This window comes from Phoenix dactylifera, chromosome 12 (genome assembly GCF_051530095.1).
Source record: "Phoenix dactylifera cultivar Ajwa chromosome 12, Ajwa_hap1_PhDact_Kaust_v1.1, whole genome shotgun sequence".
Lineage (NCBI taxonomy): Eukaryota > Viridiplantae > Streptophyta > Magnoliopsida > Arecales > Arecaceae > Phoenix > Phoenix dactylifera.
The window spans coordinates 15,469,173-15,496,798 of NC_143201.1; the positions used below are offsets into that span (position 1 = coordinate 15,469,173).

At 40.9% G+C, this 27,626-nt stretch overlaps 1 protein-coding gene across 2 annotated transcripts in view; it reads right to left on the bottom strand.

The window, feature by feature from the left end:
• Window positions 1-195: 195 nt before the first annotated feature.
• The window catches only part of LOC103695562 (transcription factor TCP20-like), a 29,409-nt gene continuing 1,978 nt past the window's right edge, over window positions 196-27,626 (bottom strand). Inside the window, exons 2-3 of one of the 2 annotated variants that reach the window (XM_089926853.1) lie at window positions 15,002-27,626; window positions 196-14,875 (exon numbers count right to left, since the gene is read on the bottom strand). The gene's annotated coding sequence lies outside the window, so the exon portion shown is untranslated. The other variant, XM_008776926.6, reaches the window with a different exon arrangement.

Below are 27,626 nucleotides of genomic sequence, written 5' to 3' on the forward strand. Positions count from 1 at the left end.
CCGATGCTAAGCTCTCCCTTTCCCTTATCCCTAGCTACATTGCTGACCTCACCCCCATCCCTCTCCTTTGTCCCCAGCCATGTCGCCTACCCTCATTTTTTAAAAAACAAAGTCAACAAAATGTATTTTCTGTTGTTAGCAATCTAAAAAATATATATATATTTAAATTTTATTTTTTTAAAAAAACAAGGGATACTGAAGCCAAATGCAGCCTAAAAATCCTGCAGCTTCTCAGCATCTACCAGCTAGCAAGTGGATGGACCCTAGGCTTTGTCCTTGAGAATTGCCCAAGCGGCACTAGATTTTAGTCCATGAGGAATACCACTCCAATAAGGCATACCAAGCAGATTCCATGGCAAAAAAACAGAACCTTTCATTTTTTTTCTTAAATATTTGCAACATCTATATCAGACGCTAACCACATACGCTCAGTAATTAAAGCCCTAACTCAATATAGCAGAAATAAAACAGCTATCTGCATCTCTTTTCCATTTCCATTGGTCATACAAAAGTTGAACACAAGACTTACTTGTGAGAGTCCACTATACTTTATTTCGCCTTGGGTATCTGGAATTTTTGTCCATTAACTGTTTAAATTAGCAGATACAACAGTAAACATCTCAGCATGTCTCAAGGAAGAATAAAGAGAGATGTTTACAGCAAGAGTGGAATGACCACAAGTGCTTCTAATGATAACGGCACATTATTAATGTCACAACCCAGGGCCTCACCAACAAAGACTAGCCAAGTCTTGAATAAGTATCCAAGATCTCCTCAGCAAATGACTGACGTAAGACTAAACATATGCCCGCACAGGTCCTCACATACTCCCCTCATTCAAGTCCTGACGTCCTCGTCGGATTAAGGGTTCAAATTCATTCAAATCTAATCATAAGCACTATGATCAGCCCATAGTCAGTCTCCATCAATCCTTACGGCAGTGTCCCCTAATCCACATAGGCTATGAACCGAATTTGTTTTGATATCATTTGCTACAACTCAGGACCTCACCCAAAAAAATTAGCCGGAAGATATTTTTTGAGCTTCTTAGTCCTATATAAATATCTAAGATTTTTTCAGCAAATAACAGATGTGGGACTAAACAAACGCCCGCATAGGTCCTCACAATTAATATGCTAAGATCATGATCTAGATGTGCTGGAGTTTCAAGATAAATAGTGGAACATCATAGGTTAAAAACTTATGCTACCATCTTTTATGTCCTTATCTTTTTTCGGCAAGATACGTCAAGTTCTAGTCTTTTGATAGTGGGACCAAATACTCCTGCAGATAGGTGAAAAATATTGAGATCCTTGAACAGAAGAACTCCTTGTGGAAGAAACATACCGAGCAACAAGTTTAAAACAATGCATCTGGCATCAGGTAACATTGATAACTGGTAGATTTCTTTTGGTCGAAATTGATAACTTGCAGTTGCTGGATACGTACCCAACAAGCTTTAACGACCAAATATTTGCATAGCTCTCATCTGAATCTATGGAAGCTTGGAACTTCACAAACCAAAGAAAAGTTCTTGTATTCTCTGATCATAAATTCCTACAAGCAGATCTATAGGTCAAGATCCTTGACCAGAATTTGTCGTAAAACAAGCATATAGAAGAGAAAAGTTCCACACCATGACGACGGGTAGTTGCTAACTACCCATAAGCTTAATGCCCAATATCCATGTAGCTCCGATGTTAACAGTAAAAGTCATCTACAGATCGTTGGGAACTTCAAAGGCCAAAAATGGAGAACGGGGCTTAAGATTCTAAAACAGGCCTTCGACGTGACCAGATATCCCAGTTTAAGATAGCTAGAAGGATCTTAGGTCTACATGTCTCCTCAAAAAGGTGTGATTTTGGCCAAAAAATTAGAATGATGAGTGGATTATAAATCATATTGAAGAGATTATAATTTGAATTCTTGGAATATTAGCAACAAACATTTCTAGCATTAATGTTGCAGTTCTATGATCTTGTCGGCATTGACAAGAGTCGCAAAACAATGAAAAAATATGACAAAAATAGATGAAAAAAGAGACTTGGTGCTTTTGCTGATGTCATGCTCCCGGCCCGAGCTTGCTAGCCGGGGGTCACGGCAACCGCCGCACACTAGTAGGAAACTTGTGGAAGACCCTCCATGAACACTGCCATCCGGGCCCACAACTAAGGGAGATACAAGGCCCGGAAGATGCCAATGGAGGATCATGCGAAGCGCCTTCACACTTGCCCAAGCGTTGGCTAAGACCCTACATACTTGGCCAAGCGTTGGCCAAGCTCATTCACACTTAGTCAAGACCCCCAATGCTTGGCCAAGTGCCTCTGAGGTCGGCCTGGCCTTTGGCCGAGGTCGGCTCGACCTTCGGCGAGGCTCGAGATTGGCCTGACCCAGACTGGGACTCCCGAGTCACGTGACCTGGTCAACCGGGACACGCGTCCCGTGCATCCAGGACACGCGTCCCATACAGACCGTAGGAGGGCCTTTTCTTGGAGGATTTTTAGCCGTTGATCGCCCCGGAAGACCGAGACAACCATCCAACTTCGGGAGAGAGAGATTGGAGGCCTTCTAGGACCTCTCCAAGCCATTAATCGCATGCGTGGAACCTTTACCAGCCTTGGCCGAACCTCACTCGGGCAAGGCTCATGACTTGGAGAGTAGCCATGCCGACACCTCAGCCACTAGAACCATCCGCCCAAGGCTCATGACTTGGAGAGCAGCCTTGGCCTTTCTTAGGGTTGTAAGGGAGGTATATAAAGAATATTGAGAGGAAGATTAGGGCATCTTGGAGAGTATTCAGCATAGTGTTCAGCCACCAAGAGCTTGGGAAGCTTGGCTTTTGTATTCGGCCTAAGGCCTTGGGAGGGCTTTGCCCTATTGTATTCGGTCTTGGGGTTTATCCAAGACTTGGGCTAGGGAGACCAATCATAGTTTCTTCTAGATTATTCTTGTATCTTGATCTTTTGGGAATAGAATCCATCAACAAGCTTTCCTCTATATATCTTCTTGTGTTGATTGTTCTTCTTCAAGCCAAGTGATGAATCAAGCTGCAACCAGTAGACCCACCTCTTGTCTTGGATCCCATGACCATTTGAAGGAGCGTGCCAAGTGTTTTCCAACAAGCTAAGGGTCAGGCCAAGTTGCAGCCAATAGACCCGCCCCTTGACTTGTTCTCCACGGCCTTCCAATGAGGTGAACAGCATCTAGCGTTACCCGTTCGGCCCACATCCGTACACTCTCTAGGCATCCGCAAGGAGCTTAAGACAAGGAATTGGTATGGTAGCTTGGGGCCGAAAGCCGCTCTCCAAGATTGGTGCTTTTATTGAGAGCTTCATTGGAAGATCTCTTCTACAGAGGTAACGCCTACAACCCCAAGAAAAATTTGGATTACATATTGGATTGAGTTTAGGTGCTTTACTTTACATTGCATGCCTAGAAGAGGAGTTTACTTTACTACCTTCATTTTACTTGTTGAACTTGAGAGGGGGTACATTAGAAGTTAATATGCATGCAAATAGTGCTTAAATTTCTGCAACTTATTATTGTCTTTGCAAAAAGAGGAGTGAGCACTTTTATTGTAAGGGTTTGATTAAGCATTGCCGTGTTAACCCGTGGATGGCTCAAGAGGAAGGTTATTGGTAGTACCTCAAGCTATTTGACCCTACCGTTTTGCCAAAAGAAATATTAGGGGCAGCATAAAGGGAGGCTACCGGTAGTACCTTATGCTCCTTCCCCAACTTTGGTGATTTGGAAACTAACATTGCTCTAATCAACCTAGTGGGTTATGAGAAACTTCATGTTGTAAACTTTTAATTGTAATGAAAGAAGATTGTGTTGTGTACAACCTATCTTCATATAAAAGAGGAGGACCGGATCATCCCTTGGGTGATAGCTAAAGGAGGTTCGAAGTAATAACTTGGGATAAAAATGCACGGCTTAAGGCCTTAAAAGAAAGTTCAGCACACTTAAGCCAAACCTTTGAAAACCTTTCTTCCACTCTTGCCGAAACTAATGAGAGCTTAGATAGGTTGGAAATGAGAGTCGGGGAGTATGAAGGGGGAAGGATGTATAGAAGGTTTAATGAAGAGAAGCATTGGTCGCATGCCTCTCGACGGGCCCGAGTGAAGGATCAAGAAGGAAAGAGAAGGAAAGAAAAGAAAGAGAGTTGGTAGAAAAAAGAAAAAAAAGAAAGAGAGTCTAGGAGAGGCCGGAGGGGAGATGCCCGAGAAGAGGAGTATGGCCCTACAAAACATAAAGAAAAATATAGGAAGAACATGAGAAGTGCAGATAAAATAGAAGGCCAATTGATGATGATAGAAAGAGAGTTAGAGAAGGTCCGAGAGTGTATGAAGCTTGGGGCAAGCCATGATAGCATGAGACGACCCGAGAAGGAACTTTTTCATGCTCAAAAGCTTGGAATCCGGGAAGGAGATATGGAGAAGAGAATGGAGCCAAGTGTTGCTGACCGTGGTGAGGATGCTATGGGAGAACCACGGCCTCAAGAGAGCTGCACAACGGAGCATACCTTGTACGCCCCAATTTCAGCAAAGAGCCCAGACCATAACAAATGGTCGAGCATGATGAAACACCCAATGAAGCATCCCAGTAGCGAGAGGCTGGCCAAGCACTCTTGGAGGTCGATGGCAATAAGGATGACGAAGGGGTGCTCAAGGAGTTAGAGCATGTAGTGACAGAAATTTCTGCACCAACTTCGGCAGCCACAGAAATTTCTGCAACAGAAAACTCTGCAGCATGCCGAACCACATGAAGAGGATGATGCAGAAGGGCCCAATCTATTGAGGGCTGAAGCAAGAGGAGGTTCTAGTGATACAGTAACAAGCAATACCAAGAACATCCAGCTATGGGCATCCAAGAACGGACCCAACTCGGCAACAACAATTTCAGCAGCTGCAAAAATTCTGCAACTTGTGTAACAGCGAACCAAGCTAAGGTACCACTTCAAATCCCAGCTTTGGATCATCAAGTTGTGGAATTATATGAGGCCAAAAGCTTGGCGGCCACCCCGAAGAGCAGTAGCAGCAAATCAGAAGCTTTGGCGGGTGACCAAGCCTCCCCACTAGCAGCTGGCAGCAAATCAAAGCAATATTTCCAAACAATGCTACAACAATATGAGTTCAAGCTTGTGTACCAACCCAAGGAAGAAGCCAAAGAGACTAAGGACACTTATGAAGCACTTATTCGCACCAAAGACTTGAGGTAGGACAGCATTTGGAAAGTCGCAAGGTATGATATTTGAGCTCAAGAAATTCATGAATTATTTGAGGCACCGAATGATGCACTTGCACCATGCAACCGAAGGGGTGGACTGAACTTTTGCGTAAGGATGAAAATTGTTAAAGGCCTCGCACATGACCTCACCCAATGGAAGATTAAATATTTTGGCCACATTGTTTGGGGAAAAGAATTGAAGGTTGCGCCGACATCAAGGAGATTTTTGGAATTGGCCGGCCAATATTATGATGAAGGCAACCGGCAAGAAGAGGAGTTCGAAGGGCTACCTCCAAAAATTCGAAGATTGCTTGAAGCTCACCGGGGAATCTTAAAGGAGAAAGAAGATTGCTTGAAGCATGCACGCACGCACGCAGACACACAAAGAGAGAGAGAGAGAGAGAGAGAGAGAGAGAGAGAGAGAGGAATTGGTCTGGGCTGGAGAAGGACTATAGATTAAATTAGATGCAGCAATGACAAAAAATACTTATGCATATATGTAAGTTTCTTTTGTAACAGGATCCAAACAAATGGAAGATCCAGATGAGAGTTTGATCAAGTTGCTGGCTCTATTGGTCTGTGTGCGCGTGTGCAAACAAAAGTGTTTGCATGCGTTTGTGTTTCTTTGACACAAATCCTTTTCTGAGAGATGTGATGCGAGGCATACAAATTCAAACCTTCTAATGACCAATGAAGCCACAATTGGATGAGAATTGTCAGTTCGAAAGATGACGCATGAAGCTAGTATTCAACAAGTGAAAAAGGAAACTGCAACAATGTAGGGCATTTTAATTCGAATCTATTTATCTATCATGCCTCAATGTATCCAAGATATATAGTAATGCAACAGAGAAATTAGATGTTATTACTAACTACTATAGTGTCACTGTCAAACTATGATGCTGGCGAAGATGAAGAAGATGAAATTATTGTAAAAAAATTAAACAAACAAAAAAAAGTAACTTTGAATGTTGATCTATCTGTCCCTAGCCCTAAAAGGGTGATGTCTGAACCAAATCCCTCAGCTATGAAACAACCAGGTTGACGAGTTATCTGCCATCAGAGTTTGCACAAATTCTGTTCACTGTATGGCACTCCATTTAACTACAAGATACACAAAGATTATGAGACTACAGGAATATCATGTACAAGGGTTGCTATTAACTGCAAAGAAGCTGGCTGTTGGAATGAAAAGAATTGTTCCCTTGTAACAGTATCTCTGCAAGCGTTACAAGGGGAAAATCATTTGCAGTTATTCAACAAATTCAGGGCTGCAGAGGTACAAGGTATAATGAAGTGCGTTCTGATCATACAATGAATATAAGGGGTCTTTTAATCATGAAAATGTATGTAATTATAGATTGACCCGCCTCTGCATTTTCTGCATCAGCAAACCTGTCCCCTATATATTCATTTGGGTGCCAATTACATGTCATGATCACCAGTAGCACTTGAAACAAACAACAGTTTACATCATAAGTTTCTTGTCGTATGCACACATGAAGGTCTAACTAAACCAACTGATGTGATCACAACCATACCAACATTCAGTGACTATTGCATAGAGAAATTCTCGACTATTGAAAAGATACCATATAAATCCACAGAAGACAGCTGGAGTTATTGTCAGTTCCCAGTTTCATTCTGCTATTGTAGCCTTCGGAAAGAAGAACATTTATTGGAATCATCTAAGTTGATATATTTTACTTTACATATGAAAGCTATAGTTGGTGCAGATGACTTCAGCTTTTATATTACTAGTGCAAGAAAGGAATGTGGATAACATTTAGTTATCTTTTCATAAATCTGTGGCTCAGCTGAAATGAAGTTTTTATCTTTTCATTGAAATGGGTCTTTTGGCAAGGAACTATCTAAGCTGCTAAGGCCCACTTCATGTCATAAAAGAATGCAGCTTTCCCAGACTGCATTGTAGATTGCCAAGTCTTTAGCTTACTGGGGGCCCTCTTGTAATCCATCAGATATGCAATATTTTCTTCTAAGATAAGCACAATCTCCATCTTTAAATACTAATCTTGAGCCACAATTACAAGGATGCATAGTTTAAGAGAGACAAAAGTGTGGAGCAAGGTATCATCTGCAACAGCTCGAAAGTCTAGCCAACAATTCACAACACTATAATCCCAAAACTATCTTCAGGAATGAAAAATATTGCATGGCCATGACCAAAATGATGTTTTCCATCACTGCAAGCATGAGATTTTATGTCCAGATATTTTAGGTCCTTAGAAGATATTGGATAGTTGGGCAGGCAATAAACATAAATTTTTGGATTGAAAGCCACCAAAACACTTCATGCCAGTGATTATCGAACCAACCCGAACCGGCCCATACCAAACTATACCGGTGCTGGCCTGGGACAGCTCAGCCGCTCATGTCGATTCAAGCCCCCATATATAAAATCCTCTTGTTCGCTTCTCCTTCGACTCTTGTTCGCTCTTGTTCTTCGCTGGCCCAAGATGTTCTTTGCTTCTTGTTTGCTCGCACTGGTCTCGCCCTCACCAACCGATGCCATTGCTCCCAGGTAAGCCCCCTATATCTTCCTTTCTCTGCCCCTCCCTCCCTCACCCTCTCTCCTCTCTCTCTCTCTCCCCACCCTCTCCAAGGGTTCGGGTTGTGGTTTCTCTTGCCCTCCATCTCTCTCCATCTCTCCCCCTCCCCCCGCATCAATGGTGGCCCTCCTCCCTAAATTCCTATCCTCCTCCCCCCCTCTCTCTCTCTCCACCTTCATCTCCCCCCCTTGCTCTCTCCCTTTCTCTCCCTCTCTCTCCTTCTCCCTCCCCCTCCCTCTCCCTATTCTTGGTACGCCCTGGAACAGCATGGTATGAACCTGTACCGCATCAAACTGGTTGCCGGCCAGTATGATCTGCAGTACAGATTTGGCGAACCTTGCTCCATGCTTTAAGAAAGCTTAAAGTTGTGCTATTAATAATGATGACAGATTAATTGGAAAGATTAAAAGAATATAATATGGCACAGGAGCTTCACCAAGAATTGAGAATGTGAATCTATCGCATTATAATTTTTTCCAGCATTCTTGTTATATTTTCTCACTGTAGCCATGGAATCATATTCTTGATTTAGTTTCATAATCAACCAAAACGTAAGACAGATATTGTAAGCAATGTTAAAGTTGTTACATGTGTCAGTGCTTGTGATGGGTTCAGACTCCTTAATCATTAGTATTTATTGTTTAATCTATTAGTTTAGAAGGTTATGTTTACATAGACACATTCTATTTGGATCTTAACATCCACAAAAACATCATTTATATAAACCAAAAGTTTTAGCAAAATGCTGGTTATCTTCCTTAATTTGCTTGTCTTTGATGTCTCCATCTGCTTGAGCACTTAGAACGTTATCTTTTTGTTGCAATCAATCTTTTCCATCTCTGTAGCCATAGATTTCTATCCTTGCTTTATTATTTGCACAGTGACCCATATATTATTAATTTACAACCAGCTTTTTTTTTCACTGAAGACAATTGTTTTGCCAATACAAGATTGGCAGGCTGTTAATCAAGTGTAAACGGTTATAGAAGGAATGCAGATCGATGCCACAGCTTTGAGAAGATTTCCAAGCTAGAATTGGAATTGCATGGGCTGTACAGAAACTGACCATACAGCAGAAAATTGATCATGATTTGTTCATTGACAGTCCTTAAAATGGGTCTGGTCAAAAGAAAAGCTAAATCTCTAGGATGGTGATAAGATGATGCAGATCAACTCTCTCTTTGCTTTGATGCTCTTAACAAAGTCCTCATTGTCATAGTCATTTCTCAAAAAGGTCATTAAAAGGTCTTAGGTTGACTGAAAGAGAGCTCAAGACATGTACACTGATGGGCAGTTTAAGATTGTGCCAATCACCGAACATGAAGATCAACACTTGCCATCTTTTCAGCATAACACATTTTTCATCAATATAAAATATGTTAACATCGCACTTATGCTAATTTTGCAATTTGTGTTACTAGTGGCTAGTAAAGGTTGCCAAGGCTAGAAATACAAAACAATGTCCTTTAGTGAACTGCTAGCTTATATTGATTTGTAATTGCAGTTAGTCACCTAAATTAGGATTATCAAAAAATGGTAATTTTCAATTAGGAAGAGTTTTAGATTTATTAGATTTTCTATTTTGTTCTTATGAACACTCATTGCCTTAACTTTAAATAACAGAAATTAGCAAATATATCCATATATTATTGTTGCCCTCCATTATCAATCATCTCATATGAAATGGTCAAAGAGCATTAAAGCTTCCGTGCATGTATGATATGGAGGAAACCAGGGAAGATAAAAATTTCAGAGATCTCAGGAATTTCATTAAAATTGAAGGCTAACCAAAAAACATTCACTTGTATCAGAAATTGACATCCCTATGGAATAGACCAGAACTCCAGAAGGAAATTTTAGATTTTGTGGGAGATGAAAGCTTCTATGTAGCACAATGCTGACCATAAAGAAAAGCCCTACTAGAGAATCACTGTTCCCACATGATTTCGACAAGGACATCTGACAAATGTGAAATGTATAATTTTGCTATAATACTTTGAGTTCTTTAACTTTCAAGGAAATGGTTGAGGATGGATGAATAGCGGTGAAGAAAAGGTGGAACAAGAAGCTAATGGTGAATGTTAACTAATAAAATACTAAAGACAAAAAGTACACAGAGCAGCCAGTGGTTGATAATCAAATGCTGAAAATTTAAAAAATATATATTTTCTCAAATTAATCTGTGACAAAATGTCATTGACCTTAAACAGCTGAGCAGCATTTGATAACTAGGTTATCATCTCACCCATGGTCTGCTGAACCGACCAGTTCCGGTCGGTTTAGCCCGTACCGGACCGGTACCGATAGGCACCAGTCCAGTACCAAGGTAGAAATCGATTTCGACCCAATCTGGATTGGGTCCGAACCAATCGGTTCAAGGGCCGTACTGGTCAAACTGGCTCGTTCGCACCGGTATAGGGGAGTTTATCAAGCGCGTAGCTACAACCACGCGCTAAGTGCCCACGTTGTGGCATTTTTGAAAGTGCCACAGCGCCAAGAATGGCACTTTCAAAAGTGCCACGCAAAGTACGCGGTGCCAATCGTACCGACGTACCAGTAGACATCGGTATCGGTAGGCACCGACCCGAATCGGTACCGTACCGATGGGGCTGGTTTGGCCTGGTTTCGACCCCGTCGTCATTTTTTTTTGGAGAGTTCTTGCACTTTTGGATCTTTTTTTGATGTTTCTATGTTTAGGTTTAAGGTTTAAAATAGATGATGCATCTTATTACTTCCAAATGATTCAAATAATGAGATGAAGAATATAAAACATCTTCAAATTAAGATACAATCAATTACATACATTTAAAACATTCTCGGATATCTAAAATCGGATCGAGTGGCGATGCTTCTCGTCGATATCTAGATCATCAGCATAATAAGGAGGCAAATCAATCCATCCCTCTAACCAAGCGGCGTTGTAGTCTTGTATGCTCAATCTCCGATGAATGCGCGTCGGGTCATAAGAATTCTTGGATGTCTCGCTGAAGCTCTGGCTCTGAGAGATGTTTGTCTTGATAATATGTTTGTGGAGGGGCCCATCCGAATATTGTGCCACCAAAAATCAACCCGTAAGACCCTCCGGGCTGCGCAGGGTAGTAGCTACTGAAAGATGATTCCGATGCACCATATCCATAGGCTAGTTGAGGCCGTCGATAATAAGACTCAGAATTTGATACATCAATGGATCCTACTCCACATGAGAGGTCATCTACAGCTGCATCCTGACCTCCTGAACGACCCCGAGGAGCCCGTCTTCGATATGCAATGGTATCCGACCGGGGTCTATCAGACGATCTACCATGGTCCGTATCTTATGTCGCATGTGTAAACTGGGACTCACCGGTGTATCGAAAACCTTCCTCCAGCTATGTCTCATAAGTAGTACCATATTGTCCTCCACTCCCTCCATGGCTAGCAGATCCATCACCACCAGAATCTTCATCGCTGTTGGTCCAAGTCCCCTCCTTGACACTCTCCATTGGGGTCATTTTCTTTTTTTTTCTCGTTTGTTGGGATTGACGCCCTCTTGATTGAGTCGACTGGGTACTAGAGCGTCCTCGTCCTCGCATATCTTGATTATCTCTCTGAGAGGAAGTATCGTACCAGTTATATGGTGACTGACTTCTCTCTAGCCACGTCCTATCAGCTATAGAAGTGCGTGGAATTTTGCGCTCAGCCTATTGCTGTGGATCGACCATAGCCTCGCTGGCTATGAAGCCGGCTGGTCATCGAGGCGATCCTGGCTCATCAAGTTCGGGCTCCTGCTGCTGGCCCACAAGCCAGCCGAGCATAGGATCATCGTCATCATCTGTGAAAGTCCTATAGATGGAATCTGCATACTTGAGCTCCACTTCCTCCTGAATGCATTTTAGCCTCAACTGCAAATTGTAGTGCACATAAACTACGTCGTTGAGGTGCTTTTGTGTTAAACGGTTCCTCTATTTGCTATGAATGAGGGCAAAGGTGGACCAGTTGCGCTTACAATCACTCGAGGAGACCGTTTGAGAGAGGATCCGGATAGCTATCCGCTTAAGATTTTTTGTGGATCTGCCAAAATGAATACACCATTCAGCTGCAAAAATATTGAAGATAATTACATATATGGTAACCTCATAGTTGAAGATAATTTAGCTGCAAAAATGTCTTGCAGATTTGTATTGTACCTGGATTCATAATTGTCTTGCTCACGACAACTGATCGTTGTCCAAAGCTGTGGCTGCCCTCTTTAAATAATTTGGTCTGTGAAAAAGAAGCTTGTTGTAGTATATTAATAATATAAGATCCGATGTATTTACATATGCTACTAAATCATAGTTATCTCTTCGATACATGACGCGACGACTTCTGGATCAGGCTCTATCTTATAAATAACATTATGCAGAGCATCAAGAAGTTCATCATCCATACCAATTCCACCTCCGTACGGAAATCAAAGATTCAGGTTGTATGCTGCACATAGACGACACCAACTTATTACAATTATATAAATATATCCATTAGTATAATTATCAATATTATCGCTTACCTGCTAGATGCAATTTCCTACCCATTTGGGCTCCCCACCGCCGCTCAATGATGTCGATGTACACGTGGACATAGGCTACATCTGCCTCCATGATCTAAGCCTTTGCCTTCTCCATCATGTGAAACAAAAAGCCCATCTAGGGGTACCTCTCGCTATCCACGGCCCGCAGCACTTCATATAATGGTTTAATAGTCTTGACTATCGCATTGGCTCGCTTCCAGAATGACTGCTTGCTTACCAACTCTTCCATCCTACTTCCTTCAGTGTCGGCCTGGGCATATCTACTTTCCTTCCACTCGGGATGACAAACATCTGACATAGGGCTCCTTTATTCTCGATAAGGCTATCAAGTGCAATGTAGTTTGTAGCAAACCGTGTGAAACCTGATCTCAGAATCTCTCCCCCTGCATACTTTCTCATCAACGAAAGAACCCAAGTATGGCTATAAATATACCTGATGATGCATTAGGCTATCTCCACCGTATGTTGCACCCTACGGAGCTTTTCAATGTCCATCAAGATGAGGTCGATGCAATGTGTAGCACATGGGGTCCAGAAAATTTGTGGTTACCGCTCCATTAAGATCTTCTCAGCCAACTTATATTACGGCTCATTATCAATGATGACCTACACGACATTCTCCTCTCCAATCTAATCAATCACCTCCTCCATAAGTCTGAGGATGTATGAGACGTTGTGCACCTTATCCGAAGCATCAACTGACTTGTGGAAGGTCTTCGCATCACAGTATATCAGAAAGTTGATGATGTACCGCTTTGTCGGACCGGTCAAATCATCACACATCAGAGTGAGCCTATATGTGAGCCACTTGCTCTTATATGAGGCAATCCAATTTTGTAGCTCCTCCTTATTGTTGTCAAGAAGCTCACCATAGATGTCCTTCGGGCCTGGAGGATCGACACCGGGACCGGCAGACCGTATGGCAGAAATGGCAGACTTGTAGTATGTATTGTTTGCAGCATTCGCTGGGATGTGGCTGAAGTGAAACCAGGATCTAATAGCTTGCCACATATTTTTCTTCTTCTTCCACATTGTGTCTACTCTTTGCTGCTTCGAATCTCTTCTGGGGAAGGCATGCAGATCTACATCATGGATTGACGCTTCTGGTGAAATTCCTCCGAAAGACTTCTTTCGGCTAGCAAAACCATCCAGGATAGATGCAATCCGGCCACGTCCTTTGCCCTCGCCCTCCCTGACTGAGATTGTCCTTTGAAACTCTGGATTTTTTCTGCGTCCACCGGAACCGACGCCCAACTCATAAAACGAGGGCCCAAATCGAGCTCGATGCCTCGCCACTTCCTCCTGCTGCTACTGATCATCCAGACTCGCCCGCATAGCAACTTGGATCTGTGCCTCCTCCTCATCTGGACCCTCGACCTCCTGTGACTCCATGAAGTGATAGGAATGTTCTTCTGCAGCTTGGCGTTCCACCTCCGCTTTCTGCTTGGCGGCCCTCTCCTTGGCTGCTTTGATCTCAGCGAGATTTTTCCTCATCAGCTGACGAATCTTCGGTGGGCACTCCGGGCACGCAGATATCTCACGAGAATTACCGGCTAAGTGCTGCTTTAACCTGGTTACCCTCATCCGTTGAAGCACTTATGGCAATAATTGCACTGAAACTAGTGTCGTTCATTGAGCATCTTCCCATGCTCCCAGCCAATATTACGCTCTTGGGGTTGCCTTCTCCTTGATGGCTCCATTCCTACGACCACATTAATTTTTTTTAAAATTTTAAATTATTTTTAATTAAAAATTAAATTTTTAAATTTTTTATTAAATTATAAATTATATAAATTCTGTAAAAATAAAAGTTAATGTCACCATTAACATCATCCATATATCGACAACATATAATGAATTCAAGACGAAATGGATACATTGGACATCATTTCCTATTTTTTGGTAATTTTTGACTTATTTTTTAAGCAATTTAAAAGAAATATTAAAAAAAGAATACGGGGGAAAAAATCTTATCTTATTTAGCTTTTTCTGGATTTTTCTTGAAGAAAAACGACGCTTTCTGACCCTCAATTTTTTTCACGCTTTTGTCTTTGCCTTTCTCTTCTTTTCCTCCTTTGTCTTTGCCTATCCTTTCACCTTGATTCTGTCTCTGCCTGATGCATCGTTCGGCTTTTATAACCGAACACATGCATTGTGGCAGCCATGCTGGACACTGTGACACCACCATATGTGCCACAACGCCTGCCCTCTTCTTTTAGCCAGTGCTGTGGCACTTTCAAAAGTGCCACAACGTATGACACTTTTGAAAGTGTCGCCTGCCCTCCTCGCTGTGGCACTCTTAAACGTGTGAATCGAGCCGATTCGCACCGGTACGGCCCTCGAACCGATCGGTTCCAACCCAATTTGGATCGGAACCGATTCAATGTTGGTACCGGAACGGTGCCTGTCGGTACCGATCTGATACAGGCTGAACTGATCGGTACCAGTTGGTTCAGCAGACTATGGTGCCACACGCTGTAAAAGTGACACAGTGACATTGAAGGAAGAGTGTCACGCGCTGTGGCACCTTCAAAAGTGCAATGGCAAAGAAGGCAGGTGGCACTTTCAAAAGTGCCACGCGCTGTGGCACCTTCAAAAGTGCCATAGCAAAGAAGGCAGGCGGCACTTTCAAAAGTGCCACGCGCTGTGGCACCTTCAAAAGTGCCATAGCAAAGAAGGCAGGCGGCACTTTCAAAAGTGCCATACGCTGTGGCACTTTTGCACCTTCAAAAGTGCCACAACAAAGAGGGCAGGCAACATTTTCAAAAGTGCCATACGCTGTGGCACTTTTGAAAGTGCCACAGCGCAGACCGAAAGAAAAGGACAAGCATTGTGGCACATACAGTGGTGCCACAGCATCCAGCATGGCTGCCACAATACATGCGTCGGCTATAAAAGCCGAACGATGCATCAAGCAGAGTCAGAAACAAGGTGAAAGGAAAATCAGGGACGAAGGAGGAGGAAAAGAAGAGAAAGGCAAAGACAAAGGCGTGAAAAAAATTGAGGGTCAGAAAGCGTCATTTTTCTTCAAAAAAAATCCAGCAAAAGTTACTTAAGGTAAGATTTCTTTTCCCTATATTCTTTTTTTAATATTTTTTTAAATTGCTTAAAAAATAAGTCAAAAATTGCCAAAAAATAGAAAATGATGTCCAATGCATCCATTTCATCTTGAATTTTTTATATGTTGTCGATATATGGACGATGTTAATGGTGACATTAAATTTTATTTTTACAGAATTTATATAATTTATAATTTAATAAAAAAATTTAAAAATTTAATTTTTAATAAAAAAATAATTTAAAATTTTAAAAAAATTAATGTGGTCGTAAGAATGGAGCCATCAAGGAGATGGCAACCTCAAGAGCGTAATATTGGCTGGGAGCATGGGAAGATGCTCAATGAATGGCACCAGTTTCAGTGCAATTATTGCCACAAATGTTTCAAGGAAGGAGAGGTAACCAGGTTAAAGCAACACTTAGCCGATAATTCTCGTGAGATATCTACGTGCCTCGAGTGCCCACCGAAGATCCGTCAGCTGATGAGGAAAAACCTCGCTGAGATCAAAGCAGCCAAGGAGAGGGCTGCCAAGCAGAAAGCGGAGGTGGAACGCCAAGCTACAGAAGCACCTTCCTAGCACTTAATGGAGTCACAGGTGGTCGAAGGTCTAGATGAGGAGGCACAGATCTAGGATGCTATACGGGCGAGTCTGGATGATTAGTAGCAGCAGGAGGAGGTGGCGAGGCATCGACTCGATTTGGGCCCTCGTTTTACGAGTTGGGCGCCGGTTCTAGTGGAAGCAGATAAGATCCAAAGTTTCAAAGGACAACCTCAGTCAGGAAGGGCGAGGGCAGAGGACGTGGCCGGATTGCATCTATCCTGGGTGGTTTTGCTAGCTGAAGAAGTCTTCCGAAGGAATTCCACTAGGAGCGTCAATCCCTGATGTAGATCCGCATGTCTTCTCCAGGAGAGATTCGAAGCAGCAAAGGGTAGACACAATATAGAAAAATGAGAAGAAGAAGAATATGTGGCGAGCTCTTGGATTCTTATTCCACTTTAGTCACATCCCAGCAAATGCTGTAGACAATACATACTACAAGTCTGTCATTTCCGCCATACAGTCTGCCGGTCCCGGTGTCGATCCTTCAGGTCCGAAGGATATCTATGGTGAGCTTCTTGACAACAATGAGTGACAAAATTGGATTGCCTCATATAAGAGAAAGTGGCCCACATATGGGCTCACTCTGATGTGTGATGGTTGGACCGGTCCGATAAAGCGGTGCATCATCAACTTTCTGATATACTATGATGCGAAGATCTGCTTCCACAAGTCAGTTGATGCTTCGGATAAGGTGCACAACGCCTCATACATCCTCAGAGTTATGGAGGAGATGATTGATTAGATTGGAGAGGAGAATGTCGTGCAGATCGTCACTGATAATGGGCCGCAATATAAGTTGGTCGGGAAGATCTTGATGGAGCGGCGACCATAAATTTTCTGGAGCCCATGTGCTGCACATTGCATCGACCTCATCCTGATGGATATTGAAAAACTCCGTAGGGTGCAACATACGGTGGAGATAGCCCAACGCATCACCAGGTATATTTATCGCCATACTTAGGTTCTTTCGTTGATAAAAAAGTATGCAGGAAAAGAGATTCTGAGACCAGGAGTCACACGATTTGCTACGAACTAAATTGCACTTGATAGCCTTATCAAGAAGAAAGGAGCCTTACGTCAGATGTTTGTCAGTCCCGAGGGGCAAAAAAGTAGATATGCCCAGGCCAGCACTGGAGGATGCGGATGGAAGACTTGGTAAGTGGGCAGTCATTCTGGCAGCGAGCCAATGCGATAATCAAGGCTATCAAACCATTATATGAAGTGTTGCGGACCGTCGATAGCGAGAAGTACCCCTAGATGGGCATTTTGTATCACATGATGGAGAAGGCAAAGGCTTGGATCATAGAGGCAGATGTAGTCCATACCCACGAGTACATCGACATCATTGAGCGGTGGTGGGGAGTCCAAATGGGTAGAAAATTGCATCTAGCAGGTAAGCAATAATATTGATAATTATATTGATGGATATATTTATATAATTTTACAAAGACGGTGTCGTTTATGTGCAGCATACTACCTAAATCTCCGGTTTCAATACGAGAGTGGAATTGGTATGGATGATGAACTTCTTAATTCTCTGCATAATGTTATTTGAAAAAAAGAGCTTGATCCAAAAGTCGCCGCATCATGCATAGAAGAGGTAACTATGATTTAGTAGCATATGTAAATATATCGGATCTTATATTATTAACATACTACAACAAGCTTCTTTTTCACAGACTAAATTATTTAGACAACGACCAGCTGTCGTGAGCAAAACAACTATAAATCCAGGTACAATACAAATCTGCAAGACATTTTTGCAGCTGAATTATCTTCAACTATAAGACCATCATATATGTAATTATCTACAATATTTTTGCAGCTGAATGGTGGATTCATTTTGGCGGATCCACAAAAAATCTTATGGATAGCTATCCGGATCCTCTCCCAAACGGTCTCCTCAAGTGCTTATGAGCGCAACTGGTCTACCTTCGCCCTCATCCATAGCAAACAGAGAAACTGTTTGACACAAAAGTGCCTCAACGACCTAGTTTATGTGCACTACAATCTACGGTTGAGGCTGAAATGCATTCAGAAGGAAGTGGAGCTCAAGTATGCAGATCCTATCTATAGGACTTTCACAGATGATGACGATGATCCTATGCTCGGTTGGCTTGTGGGCCAGCAGCAGGAGCCCGAACTTGATGAGCCAGGATCGCCTCGACGACCAGCTGGCTTCATAGCGAGCGAGACTATGGTCGATCCACAGCAATGGGTTGAGCGCAACATTTCACGCACTCCTACAGCTGATAGAGCATGGCTAGAGGGGAGCCAGTCACCACATGACTGGTACGACACTCCCTCTCAGAGAGATAATCGAGATATGCGAGGACAAGGACGCTTTAGTACCCAGTCAACTCGATCAGGAGGGCGTCAATCCCAGCAAACGAGAAAAGGAAAGGAAAGGGGCCCAATGGAGAGTGTCGAGGAGGAGACTTGGACCAACAGTGATGAAGATTTTGGTGGTGATGAATCTGCTAGCCATGGAGGAAGTGGAGGACAGTATGGTACTACTTATGAGACACAGCCGGAGGAAGATTTTCGATACACCGGTGAGTCCCAATTTACGCATGATATACAAGATATGGACCACGGTAGGTCGTCTGATAGATCCTGGTCAAATACCATTGCATATCGAAGATGGGCTCCTCGAGGTCGTTCAGAAGGCCAGGATGCAGCTGCAGATGATCTCGCATATGGAGTAGGATCTATTGATGTATCAGATTTCGAGTCTTCCTATTATCCGTGGCCTCAGCCAGCCTATGAATATGGTGCATCGGAGTCATCTTTCAGTGGCTGCTACCCTGCGCAGCCCGAAGGGTCTTACGGGTCGGATTTTCGTATCGGAATATTCGGATGTGGCCCCTTCACAGTCATATTATCAAGACACCTCTCAGAGCCAGAGCTTCAGCGAGAGATCCGAGAGTTCTTATGATCCGACGCGCATTCCTCGGAAATTGAGCAAATATGACTACAACGCCGCTTGGTTAGAGGGATGGGTTGATCTACCTCCTTATTATGCTGATGATTCAGATATCGACGAGAAGCATCGCCATTCGTCCGATTTTAGATATCTAAGAGTGCTTTAAATGTATGTAATCAATTGTATCTTAATTTGAAGATATTTTATATTCTTCATCTCATTATTTGAATCATTTGGAAGTAATAAGATGCATCATCTAGTTTAAACCTTAAACCTAAACATAGAAACATCAAAAAAAGATCCAAAAGTGAAAGAACTCCCTCCTACCAAAAAAAAAACCGACAACAGGGTCGAAACCAGGCCGAACCAGCCCCATCGGTACGGTACTAATTCGGCTCGGTTCGGTACCGGTACCGGTGTCTACTGGTATATCGGTATGATCGGTACCGCGTACCTTGATCTCATCTAAAAGAGAAATTACAGGAAAACTTTTCAGTGTCATCTTTGTTGTTGAGAAAGCAATGCTTGATGAGCTGAACATACATAAAAAACTGGAAATAAAAAGGGATAAAAACTAGTGTACTTTATTTAACACGATAATAAGGATCTTTAGATAGCTATGTCCAGATCAAAGCTTCTCATATTTGAAGCTTTCTATTACTTAACCATATTATAACACTAAGATGTCTTCGAACTCTATCCTTCACACTTGCAGTATTTGATCTTTAAGCTCTGATTCACAGGTAGAATTGTTTTTGATATGGGTTCCACCCTTTCCAAGTGTAAGCTTCATATCATCTTTTACTGGAGTTCTCATCCTATCTTTTCTCAAAAACATTCCATAAAATCCAACTTGCTAGTAGACCCTCTTGAAATAAGCATTCCATAGAAAATTTCTTCCACTTAACAAAGGGAATTCATGAGTACTTGGTATGCTCCACATTGAATAAACATGCAATCTCATATCCCTGGTCAACTCCCTACAAATACTACCATGGTCAAGTCAATGCACAGGTTTAGCATTGAAGATAATACACAATCCATATGAACAAGTCAGGTCTAAGGTCAAGAGATCACTTTCTATTGTACACAGATCGATAATTTCCCTACGGTGGCTTCTTGAGATAGTTTGATGGAAAGCACAACCAAATGTTCATAGGAAAATGGTTTAAAGAGACACCAAAAAAGTAAATAGCGCTAGCAAAGTTGACCAAAACCTTCAAGTGGATTCCACTGAACTTGGACCCAACCCATTTAACCAACACATTCCTTAGCTAGGTCAAATTTCAGGTTAGGAAAGGTTAAATCTTGTTGGGTTCAGAGCTTCAGCTTGAGACAAGTTGGCCCATTGGATCAGCATATATAATCTTAATACATATAATATATATCAAAGATGCTAATCCCTAACTGGACGAGCCTTTTTCCCCTTTCATATCTCTCTTGAACACCTCTCTCATACTCTTCACTTTCCTCTCTTCCTCTTCTTCTCTCCCCTTTCCTCTCCTTTCCTCCTACCCCTCCCCCCTCCATCCCTTCAACAACCAACTGGGCCCATTCTCACACCTCCATAATCCCACCAGCAGCAAAACCCTACCACAACCATATTGCCGCCATCAGTCACCCCACAAGCACCAGTCACCTGCTATCCATTCATCATCTGTCCCCCATGCCGAAGCTATCCATGAAGCACCATCAGATAGTCTCTCATCTCCCTACTGCAACCAATCAAACTAACTTAAGCCACAACTTTTCATCATCCACATTCTCTTCTCTATCTTCCTCTTCACCTCTTCTCTTTCCATCCTTGATATCCAAGTCAAGTCCTCGTGATCCAAATATCCATCAGCGGGTTTAAGCCAAAAAATTGTGGCCCACTAGAAGATATACCCATGTTCAGGTCAAGCTAATTAGGCCTTGAATCAGATGTTGACACAACCCGACCCAACTCATTGTCTCCCATAACAATAAACTAGAAATTATCCATTAGACAATCATATGAATTGTGATACCCAACTCCGCCCATGACTTTGAACAAATTCTGCTTGTTAGAATAGAACATATTGGCAATTGGTGACTCTACTAACGATGGCTACAAACTATTTTGCAACTTTTTTAAGTAAGGCACAATTATTTCAATGCATATTGCCAAATGTACCACACTCATGAGAAAAAACATCTTTTGTCACTTGTTAAACTAATAAATCATTGTTTTTGGCAGACATACTACCCATACCTTTCAACTTCTCTACCAAAAATCAAATGCTCGCTATCTCATGCTCTATAGGCCACCTTGGGTGACAATATTAATGATTAAAAGATTACTCACATTTGATATCATGATCACATACAGGTCTAACACATACCCTTGAGGTGGCAGATTTGATAGACCTAACCACAAAATCTAGGTGATCTGAAACTACTCTCGTTCAATATTGTGACCACACACATGTAACCTTGACATGGCAAATTATGAAAGACTTGGGCACAAAAACCAACTTGACATTAAAGTAAACTTTTGGATAAGGTCTACGACTCGAACATTAAATAGGTTAACCTAAGATAATTCCATAACACAAGGCAGATCAATAGTATATTTGATTGAGTCAACTTGTGTCAATTTGAATTGCATAGATAAAATGTACCAATTCCTATGATGTGGAAGTATGCAATGATAAGTGGATCATCCAACAGTATTTAAAGGAAGTCAAAGTAGCTTCATAAACATGACTCTCCCTCCCCAACCCAAACACATGGACAGCCACCAAAGAAGAATCATTTTCTCTTCAAGAATATGGTGGAGCCACCACTACCATCAAGATTCGAACCCTAGACCTCTACCAAGTGGAAAGGTATGTGCTAAGGCTGGTTGATCACCATACAGCAATCATAAGAAATAGGATTTCTTTCCACAGAGATAGGGGTTTCTAGAATATAAATTAGGGTTTTCTCCAATTCTATATAAAGAAATTTAGGTGAAAATGAAATTAATTTTATTTACTTGGTCATCAAGGTCAATAGGGGTGGCAATTGGAGATCTAACTCAATTACCACTCATTGTATCCTCCTCTCCCTCCTCCGTTAGATACCCATCTCCAAGCCCACCTCCAACTAGTGCTAGCCGTCGCACAACCCTGATGTGATCCTCTACCTCTTCTTCTCCTTTACTGCAACCTCCACTCTAAATGCAAAGCCTTATAGCTGCCAAGGGTCGATAAACTAGAACTCAGTCTACTACCTCATGACCCCCGTCTCCTAGCCCACCTACGGTTATGGACCTCCACTGCCTCTTGCCATCGCTATGCTGCTTGCACACATTGCTATTATATAAGCAAAATGTCATTGCCGCCACAATTTTTTTCTCTTCTTATTCAAGTTAGGTCAAGGTTGACTTAGCTAACCCACCAGCATTTTCAGGTCAGCCAAGTTAGACCTGCTTGCTAGCTAGGTCAGTTTTGAGTCAAGCTATATGGAAGCTAGTAGTAAAGATACTGACCTGACCAAACCTGACCTGATCGAAACCATTGCTACCCCTGAGGTGAACCATTTAACTCGTTTAAATCAAGCTCTACCATCACATTGGGCGCCCAATTGAGTACAAGTCAAATTTTTGGCAGTTCTATAAGGCTGATACATATGTCCATGTCAATAGTTTTGCAATAAGTCTTGTACATGCAAGTCCATTAGAAGTTGCATCCTACTTCTACACTAAGACAGGAATCTTTTCCAAAGTCTCACAAAGAGCATGCTGTTCAACTGTAAAACTGCTTTGGTACTACTTGACTGCAAGCAGTGCTGTAGGGTAAAAAAGAAACTTGTTCTAGAAAATCATTTTAGAAAAACATACCACTTAGATGGAGAATCATTAACCGATACCTTGTACCTATCATATCATAGTTTACTTAGCATCCCAGAAATTTTCATTTAGCCAAGAAATAAGAACCTTGCTTGTTATGCAGACCCTAATAGACTTGAACAGGCAAGAAGTTCCAACATTTGTTACCTGGACTACTCACACCCAGCTCCTAGAATTCATTTTGCATATATAATCAAATTAGATATGCATCAAACAGTTAAAGGCTTATCAAACTACAGCTTCTAATAGAGAATTGGACTCAAATAATGAGTTTGACCCACTACAATAGTGTTAAAAGTGAGCTTCTATTCTTTTTAGAGCTTAATGAAGAATTTAGGTATTAAAAGAACCTTACAAGATGTTACTTTTCTAAAAAGCTTCAGCTAATAGGAAATTTTAGAATTTGGATGAGAAACATGCATATTGGAAGACCTAAACAAATATATCTTTTAATATTTTCTTTTCTATGATCAACAAATACATAGATAGAGATTAGTTAAAACTATTTTTTCTATGTATCCCCATATTTGTCTTTTCTTCTCTTTCAAATTCAAACACTTGGACGCATGTCTAATCCAATTCTCAAGTTCATATACATATACATATACATGCAATACTGGTCCACACATGCATATCCCTCAATTACAGCCACTTAACTACTAATAAGTAATTTTGCTATCCTACAATCAATAGGTTAGGAATACTAATTTTAAACAAATGCAGCCTAAAACAGCAAACAAACATTTCATTACCATCTATTCTGTTACGACTGAACCTTAATTATCTGGCAACCAAACAAGCACTTACAGTAGTTTAACCAGCTATACTCAGAGGTTTGCTGGGAAAGTTCCTAAGGACCAAGTGGCGAGTTTCATTTCTTAGCCTTTAATCACAAGACTCTCCTTCCAACCAGTGAAGCAAAAGGCCACCCCATGATTAAGCCCCTTCACTGCAAAGTATTCCTACCATGGAATGCCGTACCGGCCCGTACCGGCCGGTACGGGCCGGTACGTACCGGTCCGGTCCTAGACCGGTACCGGAACGGCAAAAAAACGGGTATTTCCCGATTTTTTTATCTGAACCGGCCGGTACCGGCCCGTACCGGCCGGAACCGGCCGGTTCGCACCGGTACGATTTTTTTTTTTTAGAACCACAGCGCTGCGCGCTGTGGTTTTTGAAACCACCGCGTACCGTACCGGTACTGGCCGGTACGTACCGGACCGGACCGGTACCGTACCGGTCCGGCCGGCCACCGGTACGCCGACCGGTACCGGTACGGCGGACCTTGATTCCTACCAAGACCCCCTTCCTCCTCTTTACTATGTTTTATGGTAGACTATCCTACCGCTCTATATGACCAAATCTTCATCACCACTTGCTGAATATTTCCACAGACATTCTTTCTTTTTCTATCTTCTGTTGGAAAGATATTTAACATGAGGAATGAATACACTTAGAAATGGCTACACGAAGTACCAACGATCTGTAATAAAGAGTAGGAATGCTTCTAATACTCTGAAGAGTTACAACTTATTCCATTTCTATTCTGTATTTAATATCAGATGACAGTGAAATTAATAGAATTAGATATCTCTTTTAATTCAAGGATGAGCAGAAGCAGTAATTTTCCAAGTAATTGTTATGGTAAAATTATGAACTTCTTATTATAGATTCCTAGTCAATTTAACATGCCTTCTAGGTATGCTTCGATATTCAACTACCGATACCAATCAAAACTAGTGAGGATAATATATAAGTCAAATGGATATTGACAATTAATTTACTAAAATGTTAAGCTATTAGGATTATAAAAAGAAAGTCAATACCAAGTAACATTGATACAGGAAGTGGGGACACTCTTCCCCTCCTAAGACATAGCTGGTCAGATTCGAACCCCCAAGCTTATACCTATTTACACTCGATTAACAGTCTAACAATCTTGTGTTGGTGAAAAAAATGTCTTTAAAATTCAGTTCAGTAACTCTCCTGGTTATAAATTGATGATGTATGGTTGCTATCCAAATCAAGGTTCACCATACCGATGTGTACTACCCTGTACTGGATGTGCCATACCAATACCAAACCGAAGGCATAATGAGTCTCGGTATATTGAACCGTCTCCCATACCGAGTGTACTGATACTGTATCAGCATGTTGCCTGTACAGGGTCCAGTACCGAAATTGCAAACCTTGGTCCAAATAATAAAGTAGGATAGAAATATATAGCCACAATGATGGAGAACATTGACTACAACAAAATATGATGTTCTAAGTGCTCCAAGTAGACTAAGACATTAAAGTCAAAAGATAAATTGAGGAAGAAACCACTATTTCGCTACATTTTCATTGTATATAAATGATGCTATTGTGGATGTTAAGATCCAAATAAAACATGAATTTGTAAAACATAACCTGTTCAAACTAAAATATAGAAGGATATATACTAGTGATCAAGAAGTTTAACATCAAACTGATTATTCTTTCATTATCGATAGCTACTCTTTTCATCAGGCTTTCCTAAACTGATATAGATGGATATATTGTTGTAGGAAAGATTTTCTATGTCAAAATAGAAATATAAGCCTAAAATAAAGAGACAATCGGACCAGTTTCTTTGAGCAATATAACATAAGCATGCTGCATCCAAATCAACAACTTGCCTTCACTACTGTATTACATATTGCTTATCTGCTATCAGCTTAACATTGCTCATCTCCTAACATTGCTTAACATTGCTCATCTCCTAAAATAAAGAATTTCTTGCCGCATCTACTATCAGCTTAACATTGCTCATCTCCTAATAATCTCATTACTGTATTACATAAATTTTCCTTCATTACACAATAGCCAGCAAATTACCTCTCATCGGACTACAACAAATGTTCTTCAAGTCAACAATGTTATATATTTTTCCCTTTCTCCAGTTTTGTTTTAATCAATCACCTAAGGAAGGTTTGAAACCAGTTTAGGTTACAGCTGGTCACATGAAGTTTCAGTTTAGGCAATTTTAGTTGGAGTTTCAGTCAAAAAAATTAGGAATCATTTGGAGTATGGTTTTGTTGGTTCACATGGAAGGTGTAAAATTATGAAAAATTTAAAATTCTATCGAAAACCAGTGAATATACTAGAAAATCATGCTAGACATCAATTTCAAAATTATATGTTAGCCAATTGCTTGATAAATCCACTTATCTAATAAATAATTATGCATACGTCTACAAAAATAAAGTGCATGACTATAAAACTGCATATGGATATGAACTTAATACAACATTTATGATCATACTGTGTACCAAGTATTAACCACTATAATGCAATTTATAAAGTTTGGAAACAAGACAACAATTTGGTATGGCACATCCAATTTGAGCTCAGATGCTCCACCGAAGGGTGGTCGAGGGGCTAGGTCAACTTCGTCTAGACTCATTTCTCTTCTTTCTCCTGACAAAATCTCTCAGAAAACCCCTAAAAGATCTCTTAAACAGATCCTTCACTCTCTTTAGAGTACAAAAACAGGCTAGGGTTATCAATTATAGGTCAATAGTAGCACTTCTAGGCAATTAATTATCTAAATCTTGAATAGAATTACGAACATCCCAATCCCATACTTCGAGTTCAAAACGAAACTAATTGTATGTGGAAATCATGATTTTTCTTGTCTGTCCCATATATTATCTGATATTTCTATTTAATTAGTAAATAAAATTTATTTAAGCCTTTATTTCATCTATTTATATCTTTTTTGAGGCTTAGAGAATATAACTAATTAAAAATATTTATGAATATATGGTAACACATGGATTATTTCAAAAAATTATCAGCAAAAGTAATATAGATGAGAAAAGTAACCTCTTCTTATGACTCAAAAATGAATAAATAAATAAATATGTTCTAGAATTGATGCTAATTACATCAATATAATTAAAGAAACGACCCAATTCATACTCAAAGGCAATATAATTTCTAAAAGTAGCACACATGATTGGTTTCAGTCATTTCTAGCTGAAATATGACAAAAGCTAATCAGTTTCAACTGAAATTCCATGTATCTGAGCAAGAGAATAAGTAATAGATACCATGAATTATTAGAGGAAAAAATCCTACAAAAGGGTATCCACTTCATGTTGAAAGGAGCTAACCATTCATTACATGACAATTGGTTATATCCTGAAATAACAGCATCTCTAATTCACAAAGAAACTGATTTTTATCCATATAGGGTAAAACTGAATAATATGGAAGAGGACTAAAAACAGAACCATGACAATGGGCTATGAGAAGAAACATATTATACAATCGCAAGCATTACAGGTTTCAGGATTTGGTAAACTACAAGCACCTTCAAGTTTCTGCTGTTATCCATGATGAAGATGTTGAAGATAGTAAAGATACTGTACTCTGAGTAATTACGAAGTGCTGAAGGTTGTCATTGTATATAGGTCATAGTTCTGACAGAGATGAATATGCTAAAAGTTTTTTTTTCCTCAGCATTATGATCAAGTACATGCAAAGCATACTCAGGAACCAGAAGATTCTATGTACACCAAGATAGCAAGTAGCATAAGAGAAGTTAAGTCACCCATAGGCAAAGAGACCTGGCACTGCTAATGTTTCTTAAAATGCAAAGCATCTCCAAAGAAAATAAGCACCTTATATCAAACAGAGAATCTCACATATAAATATATGAAATGCCAACATTTATTTGTCAAAAAACAAGCCAATCACAACTCCACCAATATAGCAAAAATTACCGAAGATGACTAGAATTCTTATCTACATGCCTCGAAACAAACAAGATATTCAGTTCCATCCCAATCTATTCAGCTCTGATAATATACAC